Consider the following 19,913-nt stretch of genomic DNA (forward strand, 5'->3'; position numbering starts at 1 on the left):
TCCTATCACTAGATAGTAATTTAGAAGAGATGGGTAAGCCCCATCAACCTCTTTCTATTCATAACTAACTGGCTGATGACAGGTCCAATCTTATACAATTGTCTGCTATAGGCAAGCATAGCTCTTATGCATTAATGAATGCAATGCCTGTGTCATACTCAACATAGCATTTTGCTGCCCTATTCTCTGCCTTCTAGCTCTTATAGTCTTCCTGTTCCTTATTTTGCAACATTCTATGAATATTAGAGGCAGTCATCTAAATGTCCTGTTTAGAGCTGAGCACTCAATTATCCCCCTTTCCAGCAACCTAGGCAGCAAAAATGCTCTTAGTATCTATTAATTATATAAATAATGGGTTTTATTATGACATCACATAGATGTATATAAGGTACTTTGTTCAGACTCACCTCCTCTAATACCCATCTTTTATAGCCATTTCTCATTTCCCCTTTTCATGTCCTTAGTGATTTCTGGCATTCATTTCCTTTACCTCTGTAGTTTTCCACATATGAAAGAACATATGAAAGACTTTTGTGATCTGGTGTACCAAAGATTTGAAAAGACAGCACTGAAAGAATGGATAAGTTCAGCTTTGAAGGTTTTATCTGAAAATACAGCTTGACATTCATTTTAAGAGAAACAACATAGCTCTTTCTAGATTCATTGTTTGAAATACCCTCAACATTCTAATGGTTCTTAAATTTCAATCTCTAGAGACATTTTTAAAAGTATATTTGATTGTATTTCCCTACCCAAAATCCTTTAGATCCTTTCCACCTCCCTGCTCACCCAACTTTATATTCTTTCTCTTTATTTAAAAACGAAAAAGCACAAAAATAACAAACACCAAAAAAAGAAAATCAAAACATACAAAAATCCAGTAGCCATAAATATATACAATGAAATAAGAACCCCTCCACCCTATTACCCCTCCACATATACACACAATAACAATACAGAGTCTGCTTAGTGTTGGCCAACTACTCCTAAGCATGAGACCTGCTCTGGAGTGTGATTGATAAAACCAGTGACACTCCATTAGAGAAAACTAATTTTCCCTTTGCCAGCAAGTATCAATTGCAAATGGCTTCCTAGTTAAGAATGGGACTTGGTTCATTTCTCTTAGTGCTGTGATACCATCTGCCTTGAACTATACGGGTCTTGTGCATACTGCCACAGTCTCTAGAGTTCATAGATGCATCTTTAATGATTTGAATATGCACCCCTCCCCGTAGGCTCAAATATTTGAATACTTGGTCTCTAGTTGGTATTGTTCTGGGAATGAATAAGAGGTGTGTCTTGTTAGAGGACATATATCATTGGGGCCTACTCCAGCCACCCACCACTCCTCCCTTCTCTCTCTCTCTCTCTCTCTCTCTCTCTCTCTCTCTCTCTCTCTCTCTCTCTCTCTCTCTCTCTCTCTCTCTCTCTCTCTCTCTCTTTCTCCTCTCCCTCCCCCTTGTATTTGTATTTGTGGGTCAGATGTCAGATGTAAGCTATCAGCTTCTATTCCAGTTCCATGCCTAGCTGCTTGCTGCCTTGCTTCCTGCCATGATAGAAATGGATTCACCCTTTGAAACTATAAGGAAGCCTCCAGTTATATGCTTTCTTAGTTGCTTTGGACATAGGACACTGCGTCTCTTCATACTGATAGAAAAGTAACTAAGACAGAGTTTGGTATCAGGCACTATAGTATTGTTATGGAAGGCCTGACTAACTGTACTGCTTGTTGGAGAAATACAGAAAATGTTGGGACTTTGGATTAAGAAAGTGGCCGAGCATGCTAAGTGATGATTAATGGGTCACCCTAGTAGGCGCTTGGAAGTTGAGTGGTTTCATTAGAAAACAATATTAGCAACTTGTCTAGAGACAGTTTTTGTGATATTTTGACAAATAATGTGGCCGAGTTTTTGGCACCTGTCCTAAGACTGTCTGAGGCTAAATTAAACAGTTTGGGGCTAATGTTCTTTGCAGAGGAGATGTTAAGATAACTTGAAATTGTCTCCTCCATGTGATTATTAGTGGTCACTCTTATGCAGAGCTACAATAAAATGATAAAGCAGGGCACAGAGAGACACAAAGTTCAGTTTGAAAAGAAACAGAACACCAGCAAATTCAATGTTGATCAACTCTTATTCTGAAAAAGATGAGAAGTTAAAGAAAGGCCCAGGGCTAAAATGGAATAAAGGGACTGATGCCTACAGGTCCATGTCCTGCCCATCTAAGCATGTGATCTGTAAAAAGGAAATGACTAAAGAATCTTCTCCTAAAACATAGACATGCTTATTCAACAAAGGAAAATACCAACAAGTTAAAGCTTACGCAAATGTAATCAATCCAAGATGAAGGTAAGGTTCTATCCAAAGCAACCAGAATGTGGCAGCTCCAGCCATGTGATTCTGGCTTTAAGAGTCTTGACGGATTCAGGAAGAAAAGGGTTCTGGAATATTTCTCTACAGGTAAGGAAAGTCACTGAGGCCTGTCAAGTGGCTTGGAAGTTCCTGGATGAAGGCCCAGAGAGACCATTGTTTGAAGCCTGAATTACACTGGAGATCTCATGATGCTGGAAATACCAGCATAGCCATGGAGTGTCTGCTGAGGAGAGCTGCAAACAGAAAGTAGAACCAGCTCAAAGGAGAGAAGGATGGCATAATCAAGCTAGGAGGAAGATGTGCTAGATCAAAGAGTTGTATAAAGACATGCAGTTACAGGATTTGAAGTTTGCCTTGCTGGGGTCTTTGTTTTGGTCCAGCATTTTCCTACCAGCCTCCCCTTTCTTCCTTTTGGAATGGTAATATGTATTCTGTGTCACACTATATGCTAAAAGTATGTAATTTGCTTTTTACAAGGAGTTACATTAAGAGATTGTCATCTCAGAAAAGACTTTCGATTTGTAAACTGTTTCAAGATTGAGAAGGACTATGCAACTTTTAAAGTTGGATGTATTTTTCATTATGATATGACTATAAGTCTATGGGGACAAGAGAGTGAAATGTGGTGATTTGAATTAAAATGACCCTCATGTGCTCATAGAGTTGCAAGTTTGGTTCTCATTAGTGGTTTGGGGAAGGATTAAGAGGTGTGCCCTTATTGGAGGACCTGTATCACTGGGGGTGGGTTTTGAGATTTCAAAAGCTCACACTAGTCCTAGTTTCTCTCTCTTGGCTCTGTGGTTGTAGATTAGATGGAAACTCTTAGTTACTGCTCTAGTACAATGCCTGCCTGCTTCTTACCTTGTTTCTAACCATGATAGTCATGGACTTACTTTCTAAAACTGTAAACAAGCTCCCAATTAAATGCTTTATTTTATAACTTGCTTGTTCATGGTTATGGGTGTCTCTTCACAGCAATAGAAAAGTAATCATGAAAATATCAGTCCTACTATGTCTAAAAAATGTTGTTTCCTTGGATTCATCCACCATCTCTGGATCTTGCAATCATTATATTTCTTCTTTAGTATAGATACCAGAGACATTGCATTTAGGCTTGAGTGCTCCAGGCTCATCTGCTGTACATTGTCCATGCTGTGTGAGTCTGTTAATTACCATCTACTCCAAAAAGCAGCTCCTCTGATGAGGATTGAGTGAGAACTGATCTATGGGTATATGCAATCAACATTAGGGGTCATTTTATTGCTATGTTCCTTAGCAGATAAATAGTATTAGGATTTCCCTTAAGTCTATATCCTATCTAGTCTCAGGTCCTTGTCCACTTTAGCAATGTCAGGCATAGGTTCCATCCCAGGGAGTGGGCCTTAAATCCAATAAAAATCTGTTTGGTTTCCAAACAACCCAATCAAAAAATTGGGTATATAACTAAACAGGAAATTCACAACAGTGGAATCTTGAATGGCTGAGAAGCACCTAAATAAATGTTCAAAGTCCTTAGTGATCAGGGAAATGCAAATCAAAACGATCCTGGGATTCCACCATACAACAATCAGAATGGCTAAGATCAAAACCTCAGGGGACAACACATGCTGGCAAGGATGTAGAGAAAGAGAAACATCCCTCCATTGTTGGTGGGATTGCAAACTGGTACTTTGGAAATCAATCTGGAGTTTCCCTCAGAAATTGGAAATAGATCTACCTGAATACCCAGCAATACCACTCTTGGGAATATACCCAAAAGGTGCTCCACCATGCCACAGGGGCATGTGTTCATAGCAGCCTTATTTGTGATAGCCAGAAAGTAGAAACAACCCAAATATCCCAGGATCCAGAAGAATGGATTCAGAAAATGTGGTTCATTTGCACAATGGAATACTACTCAGCTATTAAGAATGAGGACATCCTGAGTTTTGTAGGCAAATAGATGGAACTAGAAAAATGTCATCTTGAGTGAGGTAACTCAGAACCAAAAGTACATGCATGGTATGTACTCTACACACTAATAAGTTGATATTAGCCAAAAAAAGTGCAGAATACCTGAGATACAGTCCACAGACCTCAAAAAGGTTAACAACCTGAAGGGCCCAAGTGAGAACGCCTCAGTCCCACTTGGGAGGGAGAGGAAAGCAATCAAAAGGGGGGAAGAGGGAAGGACCTGGAGGGAAAGTGGATAGGGGGTAGGGGAGAGGGTAATATGATCTGGTATTGAGTGGGGGAAAAGGACTGAAGCCCTGAGGGCCAGCAGAAAGAATGAAAACAAGCAACCTTGGGGGGTAGGAGGTTGGGGTTACCCTCCAGAATGCACCAGAGACCTGGGAGGTGAGAGACTCTCAGGAATCAAAGGGAGGTACCCTAGATGAAATGCCCTACAGTGGGGAGAGGGACCTTGTAGAGTTCACCTCCAGCAGAAAGACAGGACATCAAATGAGGTATGGGGGTGCTATCCCACTTTGACCCATAATTGTTCCTGTCTGAAAGAACTTCAAGGATGGAAATGGAGAAGAGCCTGAGGAAAAGAAGGTCCAGCGACAGGCCCAAAGTGAGATCCAGCTCAAGGGGAGGCCTCAAGGCCTGACACTATAACTGAGGCTATGGTGTGCTCATAAGCAGGCGCCTATCATGACTGCTCTCTGAAAGACCCAACAAGCATCTGAAAGAGTCAGATGCAGATATTTGCACCCAACCAATGGGCATAAGCTGCTGACCCCTGTGGTTGAATTAGGGTAAAGCTGGAAGAAGCCAAGGAGGAAGGTGACCCTGTAGGAGGACCAGCATTCTTAATCTGGTTCCCCGAGATTTCTCAAACACTACAGCACCAGAGAGCATCCACCAGTTGATATGAGGCCCCCAACACACATATAGTAGAGGACTTCTGGGTCTGTGTTCATTCAGCGATGATGCACCTAACCCTCAAGAGATTGGAAGCCCCAGGGAGTTTAGAGGTCTGGTTGGGTGGGGGTGGGGATATCTTCGTGGAGACAAGGGGCAGAGAGGAGGTATGCAGTGTGGAACAGTGGACTGGGAGGGGAATAAAATCTGGAGTGTAAAAAAATGGAATAAATAAATAAATAAACCCATTTTGTTTCTAAATGTGGGTACATATTGACATTATGTTAACATATATATGTATGCTTTGATGTATAAATGAAAGGAACTTTATAAAATACTCATAATATGTATATCTACTGATAAGTTCATTTGGGAAATGTAAGTATTTGAAAAAGTAAATATATAAATAAATAAAGATTTTAAAAATAAAAAAAAAATTGTTTGGTTTCTTCCATAACATTTGTGCTGCTGTTGTATTTGATTATTTTTCAGGTAGGTTGCTGCTTTAGCCTGCAGGGTTTGGAGCTGGGTGATATTGCTGAATGTATTTCTGCTTCACTAGAATGCAGAGTACCTTCCAGTGACATGAATGTTAGTCAATTGGAGTGAAGCTTCTATTTGGGCACTAGCTTGTGTTTCCATGCTTATTGACATAAGTAAGGCTTTTTTAAAAAATCAGTAATAAGATGTTATTTATGATCACTGCTGCTCTATTCATGATAGCCAAAAACTGGAAACAGCAAAGATATCCATCAACTGATAAATGGATAAGGAAATGTGATACATTTGCACAGTGGAATGTTATTTACCAATTAAGAAAATGTGGGTGTGAGTTTTTTAATATTTCAATATGTATGTTATGATCCACAGAACCACAGAGGTTTAGGTACTTAGTAATGGTACAAGAAAAAAGAGAGCATTTTCCCAAGCAAGGGGAACAGAACATAGTGTTAACGGAGAGACAAGTGAGAATAGGAGGTTCAAATGGTAAAAGGAATGGGAAAGAAGAGGAAAGAAGATAATATGGGTTGAACAACCAACACCAAAGGTCTTCTGAAAAGTCAAGTGGAAAACTACTACTGGAGAAGCTTCCTAAATATATATACAAACATAAAAGAAATCTAAATGGAGTCACCATATAATGGAAAAGACCATGAACAAACTAGACATGCCACCAAGCAAAACAGCCCAGTGCCAAGAAGGTGTTACATCTCATTGAGGAGTTGACCAAAGGGGTATCATAGAGCCAAGTATCACAGAATACTTCCAGTGGTATTTGTTATTCACTGGCCACATTACTTAGCCAGAATTCCAGGCATGGTTTTACAACTACTATTAAATGACTTCACTTGGAGATTGATAGACATCTCAACCTAAAATAATTAATAACAAGGTGATACTTGAATCTGTTCCCTAATGTCTTTTTTCACCTAGTGTTTCCCAGCTTAGAAAAAGGAATCACTATTCCTACAGTTGCTCAAATTTTAGAGTGAAAAATCTTTTATTGCTTACAGTCAATTCAACCCGTAGACACCATATTATCTTCAAACTATAACCAAAATTAACTACGTTGATGTCAAAGTGTTGCCAATATTCTATAGCAACTATTTTCTTTTCATTATCAACTGCTATATTCCTTTCCTGTACTTAGAATAACAAGTTATGACAAATATAGAACTTGAAGTTACATATTTTATTGTTTTATCATTTTAGTGATCAAAAGTCCAAATCAAAATTTCATGGAGTTCAAATTATGGTGGAAACTAGGGTATACACCCTATGGAGTTTATAGGGAACAATTTTTTGCCTTTATAATGAATTCTTTGCATATTTTGGCTTTTTGTGTTGTATATACAAAGCCATATCATATCCAATGAGTACATACTTTCTTCACCTATAAAGATACTTATGATGTCTTTGGGAGGGAATCCTAGGATAATTTCCACATTTCAAAATTATTAAATTAGTAACATGCATATACTATCCTTTGAAATATTCATATGTTTCAGATATTAGAAACTGAATATATGTGGGGAATTTCAACCTAGTTCGATAACTTAATACATTTTAAGGAGTCAGAGGCATTCATCAGTAGTGTAGTACTTCCCTAGCATGCATGAATTCTCAAGATCAATTCCTGGCACTACAAAACACATATTTTATACAAGTGTTGCATATATATTGTCACCTTTCGGCTAAAAGACCTTCAAAGAATGCCCAATGGATAAAAACTTTTTTAAAAAACTGGCATTAGGACAATTGAACTTACTATCATAATACATATAAAATCTGCCCAAGATGAATTAAATATTTGTCTGGAAATAAACCATATCTAAACCATTTATTTACTCCACATTGTGTACCTGTATGGAAACACCATTACTGGAGACTTGATAGATGATTCAGAAGTTAGGTGCACTTATCCATTCTTCCAGAGGAACTAAGCTAAATTCCAAGAAGCTATACTGGGTGACAACAACCTGACTCCACTAAATTCATAGCATGCTTATTTATAATAGCCAGGAGCTGGAAAGAATCCAGATGTCCCTCAATAGAGGAATGGATACAGAAAATGTGGTACATTTACACAATGGAGTACTATTCAGCTATTAAAAACAATGAATTTATGAAATTCTTAGGAAAATGGATGGAACTGGAGAATAACTTCCTGAGTGAGGTAACCCAATAACAAAGGAACACACATGATATACACTCACTGATAAGTGAATATTAGCCCAGAAGCTCGGAATACCCAAGATACAAATCACACACCACATGAAACTCAAGAAGAAGGAAGACCGAAGTGTGGATACTTTGAACCTTCTTAGAAGGGGGAACAAAATACTCATGGAAGGAGTTACAAACTGTGGAGTAGAGACTGAAGGAAAGGCCATCCAGAGACTGCCCTACCTGGGGATCCAACCCATATACAATCACCAAACCCAGACACTATTGTGGATGCCAACAAGTGCTTGCTGACAGGAGCCTGATAAATCTGTCTCCTGAGAGGCTCTACCAGTGCCTGACAGATACAGAAGTGGATGTTCACAGCCATCCATTGGACTGAGCACAGGGTCCCCAATGAAGGAGCTAGAGAAAGTACCCAAGGACCTAAAGGGGTGTGCACCGACATAGGAGGAACAATATGAACTAACCAGTACCCCCAGAGCTCCCAGGCACTAAACCACCAACCAAAGAATACACATGATGGCACTCATAGCTCCAGCTGTATATGTAGCAGAGGACGACTTAGTCAGTCATACATGGGAGGAGAGGCCGTTGGTCCTGTGAAGGTTCTAAGCCCCAGTATAGGGGAATGTCAGGGCCAGGAAGTGGGAGTGAGTGGGTTGATGAGCAGGAGAAGGGGGAAGGGGATAGGAGTTTTCGGAAGGGAAACCAGGAAAGGGGATAACATTTGAAATGTAAATAAAGAAAATATCTAATTTTTAAAAAGAATTGTCCTTTAAAGATCTGTAAAAACTTGTGCTAGAATTTCGATGGATATTTTGCTGAATCTATAGACTGATTTTGACAGAATGGTTATTTTAATTATCCCTATTTTTCCAGTACTTTTATAAGGAAGGGGTGTTTGATTTTTAAAATGTTTTTTTTGTTTGTTTGTTTTTGTATCTAATGAGATAACCATATGCTTGCTAGCTGCTGATTTCTTGGCTTCTCTTTGTTGTTTTCAGGTGTGTTGTTTCATGGTCTCTGTTACCTATCAGGATTTGCAAAGACTATGTTGGCTGTGTGTTGCCTATTTTTTGGCTAGTATTCAAGAGAAATATTTGTTGGCTTTGGGGCTGAAGGAAGGGGAGACTGGTGTGTGATGGTATGGTACAGTGTTAGGGGCAACCCTGAGAATTGAATTTGGGGATAAAAAGAGAGTCGAGAATGTATGAGGACAGCCTATCTGGCCATCTAGCCTGTAGTTCAGCAGGTGGTGTCTAGGACAGCTTGGGGCTGAGACACAACATTGAGGCAGAGAGTGAAGGCCAGAATGAGACAGTCCGAGGGATCCAGGAGGCATGGACATGGGAAAAGAAGCTGAAGCTGTTGTTCTGTGCATGCACAGATTGTTAACCTCAAATATTACATAAATGGTCCTAAAAGAGTTTTTGCTGCCCTCTGAAGTTTCATAATGCAGGCCTTTGCAGTCCCAGTTGTTTTCAGCATTATCTTGTAATCACATACAATAACAGCTCATTAAGCGCTGAACACTGGATGACTTTTACAGCTCAAGGCACTAAAATACTTTCTAATTCTCCAATCAAACAACCCAATGGAATAAAGGCCACATGATCTGGTTCATCACAGAAACACACAAGTTTTCTGGTATCAATTTCTGTTCAATTTACGTTTCTCTTGTTATGACAAAACATTCTGAACAAACACAACTTGGAGGAAGAAGATATTTATTCCATCTTACATTTTCCTAGGTCACACACTAAGACTGAGGAAAGACACGGCATTAATTTAAGGAAGAATTTGAAGCAATAACAGTGAAGAATTCATGCTTGCTCATTCACTTTCTGGTTTGTTCTATTCACACTTAGCTAGCTAGCTCTCTTATACAGGTCAGGATCACCTGCCTAGATGATAGTGCCATTCACAGTGGGCTGGGCCATCTTATATCAATTAACAATAAATATAGTATTATCACAGACCAATTGTATATAGGTAGTTCTATAGTTGAGGTTTTTCTTCTCAGTATTCTAGACTATGTCAACTTGACATCAGAATTAACTACAACAATGATTTAAATCATATTCATAGCCCAAGTGCCTAATTTATGAAGGCAATGAAAGTTACTGCTAGCTTTAGTTTGGACACAAAGATATAGTCTGTGCAGAGCTAGTGTCTTAGTCAGGGTTTCTATTCCTGCACAAACATCATGACCAAAAAGCAAATTGGGGAGGAAAGGGTTTATTCAGCTTACATTTCCACATTGCTGTTCATCACTGAAAGAAGTCAGGACTGGAACTCAAGCAGGTCAGGGAGCAGGAGCTGATGCAGAGGCCATGGAGGGATGTTCTTTACTGGCTTACTTCCCCTGGCTTGCTCAGCCTGCTCTCTTATAGAACCCAAGACTGCCAGCCCAGAGATGATCCCACCCACAAGGGGCCTTTCCCCCTTGATCACTAATTGAGAAAATGCCTTACAGTTGGATCTCATGGAGGTATTTCCTCAACTGAAGCTCCTTTCTCTGTGGTAACTCCAGCTGTGTCAAGTTGACACAAAACTAGCCAGTAGAGCTAGTAAGCAGTTCCATTTTAGAGAAGATTTTTGATTTCTAACACCAGAGAGTTGGTCTTTATGCTGGCAAATAATTTCCACAAAGATGACTTTTTTTCACCAGATAATGGGCAGACACTGAAAAATTTTGAGGATGGGTTAGGTATAATAGCAAAAATGTCACTTTAGATATCACATGTCCAGACTCCAACACTGATGTTAAATTAGGGGGGAAATTATATATGATATCAGAAGTGATATAGTTCAGGTGAGCTACTAAACTCCTTCCCTAAAGCAGTAGAAGTGCTACATATTTAGGGATTGGGTTTGTTTGTCAGTCTGTTTGTTTTTAAGGAACTTGCAAAGGAACAACTAAAATACCTCTATAAATGAATGAATGTAGGTAGAAGTTTCTACTCATAACGAAAATCTCCAAGTACGATTTTGGTTATTGAAAAAATGTCAATAACATTCCTGTGGTAGTTAATTGTGATTGTCAACTTGCTAGGATCTAGAACTCTATGAGAAGATTCCCTGAACACACGTGTACTCAAGACATTTCATCTCTTGCCATGCCTGAAAATGATCTTCTTGATTATATCAATTAAATTGGGAATATCCACCCTGAAAATAGGGGTACCTTCTATAGTTTCAGATAGAAAATTGAAAGGACAAGCTTTCACTTCTTTTTGACTGCTTTCTTCATGTTTTGTGAATTCCTCTATTCTATCACTGCCAATGGAATTAAGAACTTAGCTTTTTTTTTAATCTTCTAATATTAACTTTCGACAAATATTTAAGGTCTTCAACATCAGTTTGGTAGAGCGAATAGTTACCAGGTTTTAAGCTTCCTTAGAATGAAAACAGTCATTGTTGTACTACCCAGTTTGAAATCAAGAAGCCAAGTGAATATTGAATATCTTAATCACCGCTAATTATCAAATGTTTTTCTCTAGAGAATCTTACCAAATCTAGAAATGAAAAATATTCTAGGGAAGTATATTCTGAATGGAAAATAATATTGTAAATTAATTCGAGTTTTGATTATATTATTTTTGCAGAATTAATGAGGTACTTGTATGGAGTTCTCTTGTATGGGGTTAAAATATTATGCAGTTTTTAAAAAGATGGAAATTGAGAACATGTATAGAAATAAAAGAAATTACACTAAGTAAAATTTAAAAGCACAGTAAGACAAATTGTACAGCTTCTCAAATAAGAAATCTTTAAAAGTTACTCTCACATAAACAGAATAGTGAAAGAGCTTATCACATCCTGAAAAAGGAAGGAAGGCTAGAAGACACAGAATAGACTACATGAAAACTTTAATGACCTATGTCACTGTACAACAAGGATTATTAATAATATATTACATATTTTAAAATTATAAAGCTATCACATTTTAATGTTCTAATCACGAAAATTATATTGATAGTGTGATGTTTATGTTAAATAGACTCACTAACTCCTTATACAGTGTTTACATAGACCAAAATATCATATTTTATCCCCAAATATAAAAATTAGTTTTTGTCAAATAAAAATGACATATTGAGTAGTGGGTCTCAATATGTGATGGCGTTTGGGATCCTAAAGATAATGGGAACTAACTGATGGTTGTCTTTAATGTGCATGAATCCTCACAAAACCTTTCTATGATAGGCACTACTTCCTTAGCAATTCTGTGCCCAAGGTAAAACTCAAGAGAGATATAATGGCTTGATAAATCTAGAAAATATCAGAATTTTTATGAATGCAAAATGATATGATTATATAGATAACACTCTTTATTGGCAATAATTCTGCCACTGGTTAGTACCCTGTGTCATTAATATACACACAATAATGCAATCTATTTGTGAGACCTGTCTTAGTTAGGGTTTTACTGCTGTGAACAGCCACCATGGCCTAGGCAACTCTTATAAGGATAACATTTAATTGGGGCTGGCTTACAGGTTCAGAGGTTCAGTCCACAATCATCAAGAAAGAAGCATGGCAGCATCCAGGCAGGCCTGGTACAGCTGGAGCTGAGAGTTCTGCATCTTCATGTGAAGTATGCTAGAAGACTGACTCTCAAGCAGCTAGGAAGAGGATCTCAAAGCCCATGCCCACATAGACACCACCTACTCCAACAAAGGCACACCTCCTAAATAGTACCAATCCCTGGGATGAGCATATTCAAAGCAACATAAGACCCCACTATTATTTTTGTCTATTTTGAAATAGTGCTGATGGAACTCAAGTCCACATGTGTGCTAAGTAAATGCTATACTATTGATAGATCTCCAGAATTAGTAGTTATTAACACTTAAGTATGAGAAAACTGAGGCAAGAAAAATGTATGAATTAACCAAAGGTCATTATGCTATTAGGCAATAATGGCAAGTTTAGAACTAATAAAAAGTTTCCCTTAAAGTCAAACTTTAAGGGAAGTCAAATATTGAATCAATTATCTTAAGGAAATATTTTAGAGTAATAGAGTATACATTAAGAAACAGGTTGTGTCAATGAAGCATTCATGTATTGGTAGCATAGTATAATCCAATGGCAATACAGGGTTAATAACCCTTTATTAACTTTGCTGGGTAAGTAATAAGATTAATGAATAGTGTTAACATTTGACAGCTACTAGAACTTACTAATAATATATAGGTGTCATTCAAGTTTTAATGAGACTTTGAGCAAAGTTCTTCCACTTCTGACCCTGATTTTTCCTGTGTAAAATAAATAATTTGGATAGATTCTATTTACCTCTTTATTTCTGACTCTATAAATACTTCTGTGGTTTGAATTCCCTTTAGAACATAGTTACTGTGGTCTGCATGCTTTGACAGAAAAATAGTATTAACTTCTGGATGGTTTGTCTACAGAGATGCTTCTAGTCTGAGATTCACTTGATAAAGGATGTCATTAGTGGTGGCTGTAAGGCATTGAGATGTCATGGAAACCACACTGGAGAGTGTAACTTGAAACTTGTTTTGTTCTTTGCTGTGCTGCTAATGAGCTAGACAACATGACCTTCTCAAAAGCTTTCTGAACATCTAATAACCTCAGTCTCCTAATCTATAAAATCAGAATACCACGTACTTCAGGAACTGTGTTATTATAATTTAAAATACTATTTAAGAGGAAAATACAAATTTATCGTTTAATGGGAGGGTTCAATGGGATTTCGGTGGAGATTAGATGGATAAAGCTTTCCTTTCCAGTTTGGGGTCCTTTGGCAGATAAACATTTACTGCCAAGTAAAATCATCACTGGAGACTGGAATTGTCACTAACTTCACAATGTATGCTTTATGAAATTGTTTTCACTCTACTATTGTAGTTTGTGTCTGTGTATTCCATTGATATTAATGAAAAGATAGCTAACCTATTTTAGCTTAGTCACTTGAAGAGGATGAGAAACAATGAGGCTCACCAAAGGGTAAAAGGTACACGAGGTACTTGAAGCATGCCTGCTGGAGGAAGAGAAGCATAGAATTTTTGTCTTAACAGAACAGAGATTATAATCAGAGCTGGTGGGGACTCCAAGCAAATGTGATGGCAGCAAAGTGCAGTGATGAGTGTTGTCTGTGACTCCTATACTTCAGACCCTGAGGCAGAATTGTCATGAGTTTGATGCCAGGCTGGGCTGCACAGTAAGATCTAGGCTAGCTTTGATTTTACTGGCACTCAATGTGCCAAACAAAACAACAACATATAGGAAATGAGGACATGGAAAAATGCATGAACGTGAGACAATGGCTTTTGGCCTTTGTTTGTTTGTTTGAGGTGGGAGGATGTGCAATATTGGAGAAATATTTATCTATTTGTTGGTTTTTCACTAGAGAGTCTTTATAGGTGACCACTGTTGCTCTGAGACTATGAATATGTTACAATTATGGAAAGGTTTGGCTTATCGTAGAAACCAATTCTTGCTAAAAACAAGACATTAGAGATAAAACTGAAAAAGTATTAAGTAGTAGCTAACTAAATACCTAGCATGATGCAACATGGTGTTTGTACTTTATCCTATTTAGGATGGAAATTCACAGTAAAATTCTGGGTAAGATAGACTAATGATCAGAGGTATTTGGAACAGACTAGGCAATAATTTCAGGACTACCATCTGGGTGACAAATGGAATAGAGTAGAAAATCCTCAAACCAGGCTCATCTAGTAAAAAGATCTTGCAAAATACAGATATAAGGTGGTTTGGGCTACTCTAAGACTTCAAAGTGAAGAGTTGCTTCAGTGTTGTGACATGTTTCCTTCATGGTCACTCAGCAAATATGCCTGAGGAAACCCAGACCCAAGACCAAACAGTGGAGGCCTTTCAGGCCAAATTGCCCAATTAATGTTCTTGATCATCAGCACTTTTCATTTGAATGAAGGCATCATTCTGGAACAGTTCATTTCAAAGTGATCAGATGCTTAGGATAAGATCAAATGAGAGAGTTTGAAATATTTCAGTAAACTATACTCTGGAAAGGAGCTGCATATTAATCTCATTCCCAATGCACACGATTGAACATTTACTATTGTGGATTAGTTAAGGTATGAGTATCTGAATTTTATTGAATGGGAGGTAGATTCCAAGAATCTTCCTCTAAATGTTTTCCTTGAAATGTTTCAGGAAAGCAACAATTCATCAAGATATGTTCAGAGCTAGTCACCAAACAAGCAGATAGTAAAGAAAACCAAAAAGGGTTTTAAGAGCAGTTCTCAAAAAAAATATAGAACTTAGAATTCATGAAGACTCTCAAAATTGGAAAAAAAAACTTTCAGAACTGTTGGAATATATATACGCTTCTGAGATGAGATTGTTTTTCTCATGGACTGTTGCATAAGAAGGGAGGAAAACCAGAAGCACATCCATTTTGTCATGGGTTAGACCTAGGACTGAGTACCTAACTGAGCCTTTGTGGAACATCACTGAAAGCATGGCCTAGAAGTGATCTTTATGACTTAGCCCATTGGTGAATTCTGTGTGCAACATCTGAAGGAATTTAAGGAAAAGACCTTAGTGTCAACTACCAAAAAAGGATTAGAAATTCCAGAAGATAAAGAGGAGGTAAAAACAGGAAGAAAACCTCTGCAATAACACAGAAGACAACTTGGAGAAAAATCATTGAAAAGGTGGTTGTGTCAAACCAACTGGCATACACTTGCTTTATCACCACTAGCTCACATACATTGACAATGGACATGGAGAGAATCACCAAAGCTCAAGCCTTCAGAGACAACTCAATAATGGGTTGAAAGGCAGCAAAGAAACACCTGGAGATAAACCTTAGCCACTCCTATTGAAACTTTAAGGCAAAAAGGCAAAGGTTGACAAGAATGACAACTCTATGAGGAACTTGGTCATTTTGCAGTGTGAAAGTACACTCCTGTCATCTGGCTTCAGTCTGGAAGATCCACAGAACACATGCAACATGATATACAGGATGGTCAAGCTTAGTTTAGGAACTGATAGGGATAATTCTACTGCAGATAGGTTATGCCAGTGATGCTATAACTGAAGAATACCACCCATGGAAGGAGATGATGACACATCATATATGGAAGAAGTAGACTGTTTCAGTGGAAGAACCACATGTTCAGTGCTTTAGCTTAATTCTTTCTGATAATGTATTTTCTGTTTATTTTTTGTCAACATTGAAAATATGAGTGCGTCATGGAAACTAAGCAAAAGATAATATTTCTTTGTACTTATGATACTCTAGGCTTGTTGCTACAGGTTGGTAGGAGGTTTATTGGAAGACATAGCGTAACCTACAACAATAGTCTGAAGTGTTTAGCTGTGCAGCTTCATTCTTTAGAAGATGAAATCATTTGTCAGGGAAGTATTCCTGTTTAAAAAGAAGAAAATGTCAAGACGGCTCGAGATTATTCTTCTGGAATCTAGTTTTTTACATTTTACATCCCTTGTAGTTAATTTGGCATGGATGCAAGCTGAAACAACTTGACAGGAATTACCAACTTGGCTTCTTTTCCCAAATACAAACAACAAAACCCTACACTTCCCTAAATTGTTTAACACAGCAAAGGTTGTGAATGGAAATAGAGTGCCCATCTACAATATGGCTTAAAATGTAAATACTAATGAGGTAAAAACCAAGAAGAGTTCACAGTGGGGGTTGGGTGGCTATGAAAGGTTTGAAGCATGTTGGGATAACTCTACTGTATGCTGAATTGAAAGTATATAGCATAGTAGCAAGAAAATGTATGTGGCCAGGCGTGGTGGTGCATGCCTTTAATCCCAGCACTTGGGAGGCAGAGGCAGGCAGATTTCTGAGTTCGAGGCCAGCCTGCTCTACAAAGTGAGTTCCAGGACAGCCAGGGCTATACAGAGAAACCTTGTCTCTAAAAACAACAACAACAACAACAACACCCACAAAAAAAAAAAAAAGAAAAAAGAAAAGAAAAGAAAATGTATGTGACCTGAGACAAAGGGAAATGTGATAGTCCATCTATCTACATAAGAAAAAAGCCACAGTTTTCTTTATTTTCTGTGACTATAATATAATTACATCATTCCTCCTGCCATTTAATCCCTCCAAACCTTCTTTATACCCCTCTTCTCGCTTTTAAATTCATGACCACTTTTTAAAAATTACATCAATCTATCTGTCTGTCTGTCTATCTATCTATTTTCCCAGATATATAGATGTATATATTCCTAAATACAGTCTTTTAAGTCTATATGATATTATTTTTTGCATGTTTTCAGGGCTGATCATTTACTGTTGGATCATTTAGTATTTCTCCCTCTGCTCTCAGCACGTCATAGCTCCTTGTAGTTTCTTGTCTAGGGTAAAGGCCACCTGAATTTACCCTAGAATTCACATTAGCATGTCTTTTGTCATTGCTCTTCTTTAGACCACATTTAGGCAATCATGTTAGTAAGATTTATGGGTGCAGATTCGGAAAGTTCTAGAAGACAGTATGTCACAGCAAGTCTCACATTCCTCTGTCGCTTATAATCACAGATTTTGAAAACATTTGGAGATGGCAGTTACATGTACCTGAGGATGAACTTGAAATTACAGTGTAATCCAGGCTATCCTTGAATTCATAAGAACTGACACCTCAGTCTCTTGAGTGCTGGAAATGCAATTGTGCACTACCACACCTCTACCACATAATTAAGCACATAATATTCAATCATAGCTTAGGTTAGCAAGAGAGGCAGTCTCCATCATGTGTATTTGACAGAGCCTCAAGGGCAAGTAAGAGAAGATGACAGATTTGTGCTTGGGAATTGGAAAGGGTGATATGTTGAGACTATGAACATGGAGAATCTGGAAGCTGAGTAGAAGTAGAACACCCTATGGGATTACTTAAAGGATCATATTTTGCTTTGTCTGCTTGTTCCTAGGGTGAGCATATAGGGCAAAAAAAAATTAGGGAACCCATCACATTTTAATCAAATGACAATTCTGGACAGAATTATAAAGATTGTGGTTTGTGGCAGGCCACTGCAGACAATGGGCCAGAGTTTTTCCTTGTATATAGTCTGACTATTGTTCATTTGTATTTTAGCTTTCGTATATAAAACCTTGTTCTGCCATTAAGTGTGTGAACCTACATGACACATTTATGTTTCTTACACACAAATGAGAAATATATACCTATTCAGTACCAGGAGAGCTTGTTAACACATAAATTAGTGAGTGGACCACATCTTCAGGGACATAGAGAAAATAATAATAATAATAATAATAATAATAATAATAATAATGTCCATTTGTTCTTGGATGCATTTCTATCTTAGAACTGTGCTTGTCTACTAAGCTATGGATTCTTTTTCAAAAATTATTTTATTTAGTTATATCTCAAATGTTGCCCCGCCTCTTAGTTTTTCTTCCCAGAGTTCTTTACCCTATTGCCCCTCCCCTTTGCATCTGAGAAGGTTCTCCCCTCTCCCCCCAGCATTCCCCTTCCCTGGGGCATCAAGTCTCTACAGGACTAGGTTCATCCGCTCCCATTGAGGCCAGACAAGGCAGTCTTCTGTTAAATAAGTGCCAGGGGCCTTAAGCCAGCCCATATATGCTCTTTGGTTGGTGCCTTAGACTCTGGGAGCTCCCAGGGTTCAAAATTAGTTGACACTGTTTGTCTTCCTATGTGGTTGCTATCACCTTCAGTTCCTTAAAACCTTCTCCTCTTTCATAGGGTTCCCCAATCTCAGTCCAGTGGTTGGCTGTGTTGCTGGTAGTGTCTAAGTACAGCCATGCCAGGCTCCTATCTGCAAATACAACATGGCATCAGTAACTGTGTCAGAGTTTGGTGCCTGCCCATGGGATGGCTCCCAAGTTGGACCAGTCACTGGACATCAGCCAGGAATTCTTTTACAATGACAGTCTTAATAGCCATATACATATACATTAAAGAGCAATGAAGTCCTGATACATGCTACCATATGGATAATATTTGAAAGCACAATGCTAGTAATAAAACCAACATATTTGTATTAATCATTTATATTAAATACAGATGAATTTATAAAACTGTAAACCAATCAGTCATTGCCTGTGACTGTGAGTATGAGTAAAAGAACTGGAAGAGGAAAAAACGAAGAAAAAGAAAAAATAGGGTTGGAAGAATGGAAAGTAACTATTAATCAATAAACAATTCCATTGTTGGGTTCTGAAGTCCACACTCTCACCTGCACAGACTAGTCTCAACAGGATCCCAGAACCAAGATAGCTCTCACAAGTGCTCCAGCAAAGACCTCCCAGGCTGGGCAGAAACCTCTCCTCTGGCTGGGAAGGTGCCCTGATGTCTGGTGCCCAAAACAGGGTCTGCCTCAGAAGCTGTGTGGCTTCTGACTGTCCCATAATCAGCCTCCAAATGCTGACACCATTGCATACACTAGCAAGGTTTTGCTGAAAGGACCCTGATATAGCTGTGTATTGTGAAGCTATTCTTGGGCCTAGCAAACACAGAAGTGGATGCTCACAGTCAGCTATTGGATGGAACACAGAGCCTCCAATGGAGGAGCTAAAGAAAGTACTCAAGGAGCTGAAGCAGTCTGCAACCCTATAAGTGGAACAACGATATGAACTAACCAGTACCCCTGGAGTTCATGTCTCTAGCTGTATATGTGGCAGAAGATGGCCTAGTCGGCCATCATTGGGAAGAGAGGCCCCCTGGTCTTGCAAACTTTATATGCCCCAGTATAGGGGAACGCCAGGGCCAAGAAATGGGAATAGGTGGATAGGGGAGCAGGGCAGGGGGAGTGTATAGGGAGCTTTCAGGATAGCATTAAAAATGTAAATAAATAAAATATCTAATAAAAAAGAAAGAAAATAAAAGACACTGTCTGAAAACAGGTACTTCCGCACTCTTCTAATAGGACTGATCCCTCTTTCTTATTTTCCTTGGGCCTTAGATATATGAGGTCACACTGTAGGTATTATCAGTTGAACCTGGGCATACCACAGTTTCTTATTCTCAGCATTTGACTAATTGT

The 19,913-nt window shown here is 38.4% G+C and overlaps 1 pseudogene; it reads left to right on the forward strand.

Annotated features, from left to right (window-relative positions):
- The first annotated feature begins 2,342 nt into the window (after positions 1 to 2,342).
- On the forward strand, positions 2,343 to 16,050 carry LOC110286301 (heat shock protein HSP 90-alpha pseudogene; annotated as a pseudogene).
- Positions 16,051 to 19,913: the final 3,863 nt, after the last annotated feature.

The sequence above is a fragment of the Mus caroli genome, unplaced genomic scaffold, assembly GCF_978045245.1.
Source record: "Mus caroli unplaced genomic scaffold, Mus_caroli_1 scaffold_5, whole genome shotgun sequence".
Lineage (NCBI taxonomy): Eukaryota > Metazoa > Chordata > Mammalia > Rodentia > Muridae > Mus > Mus caroli.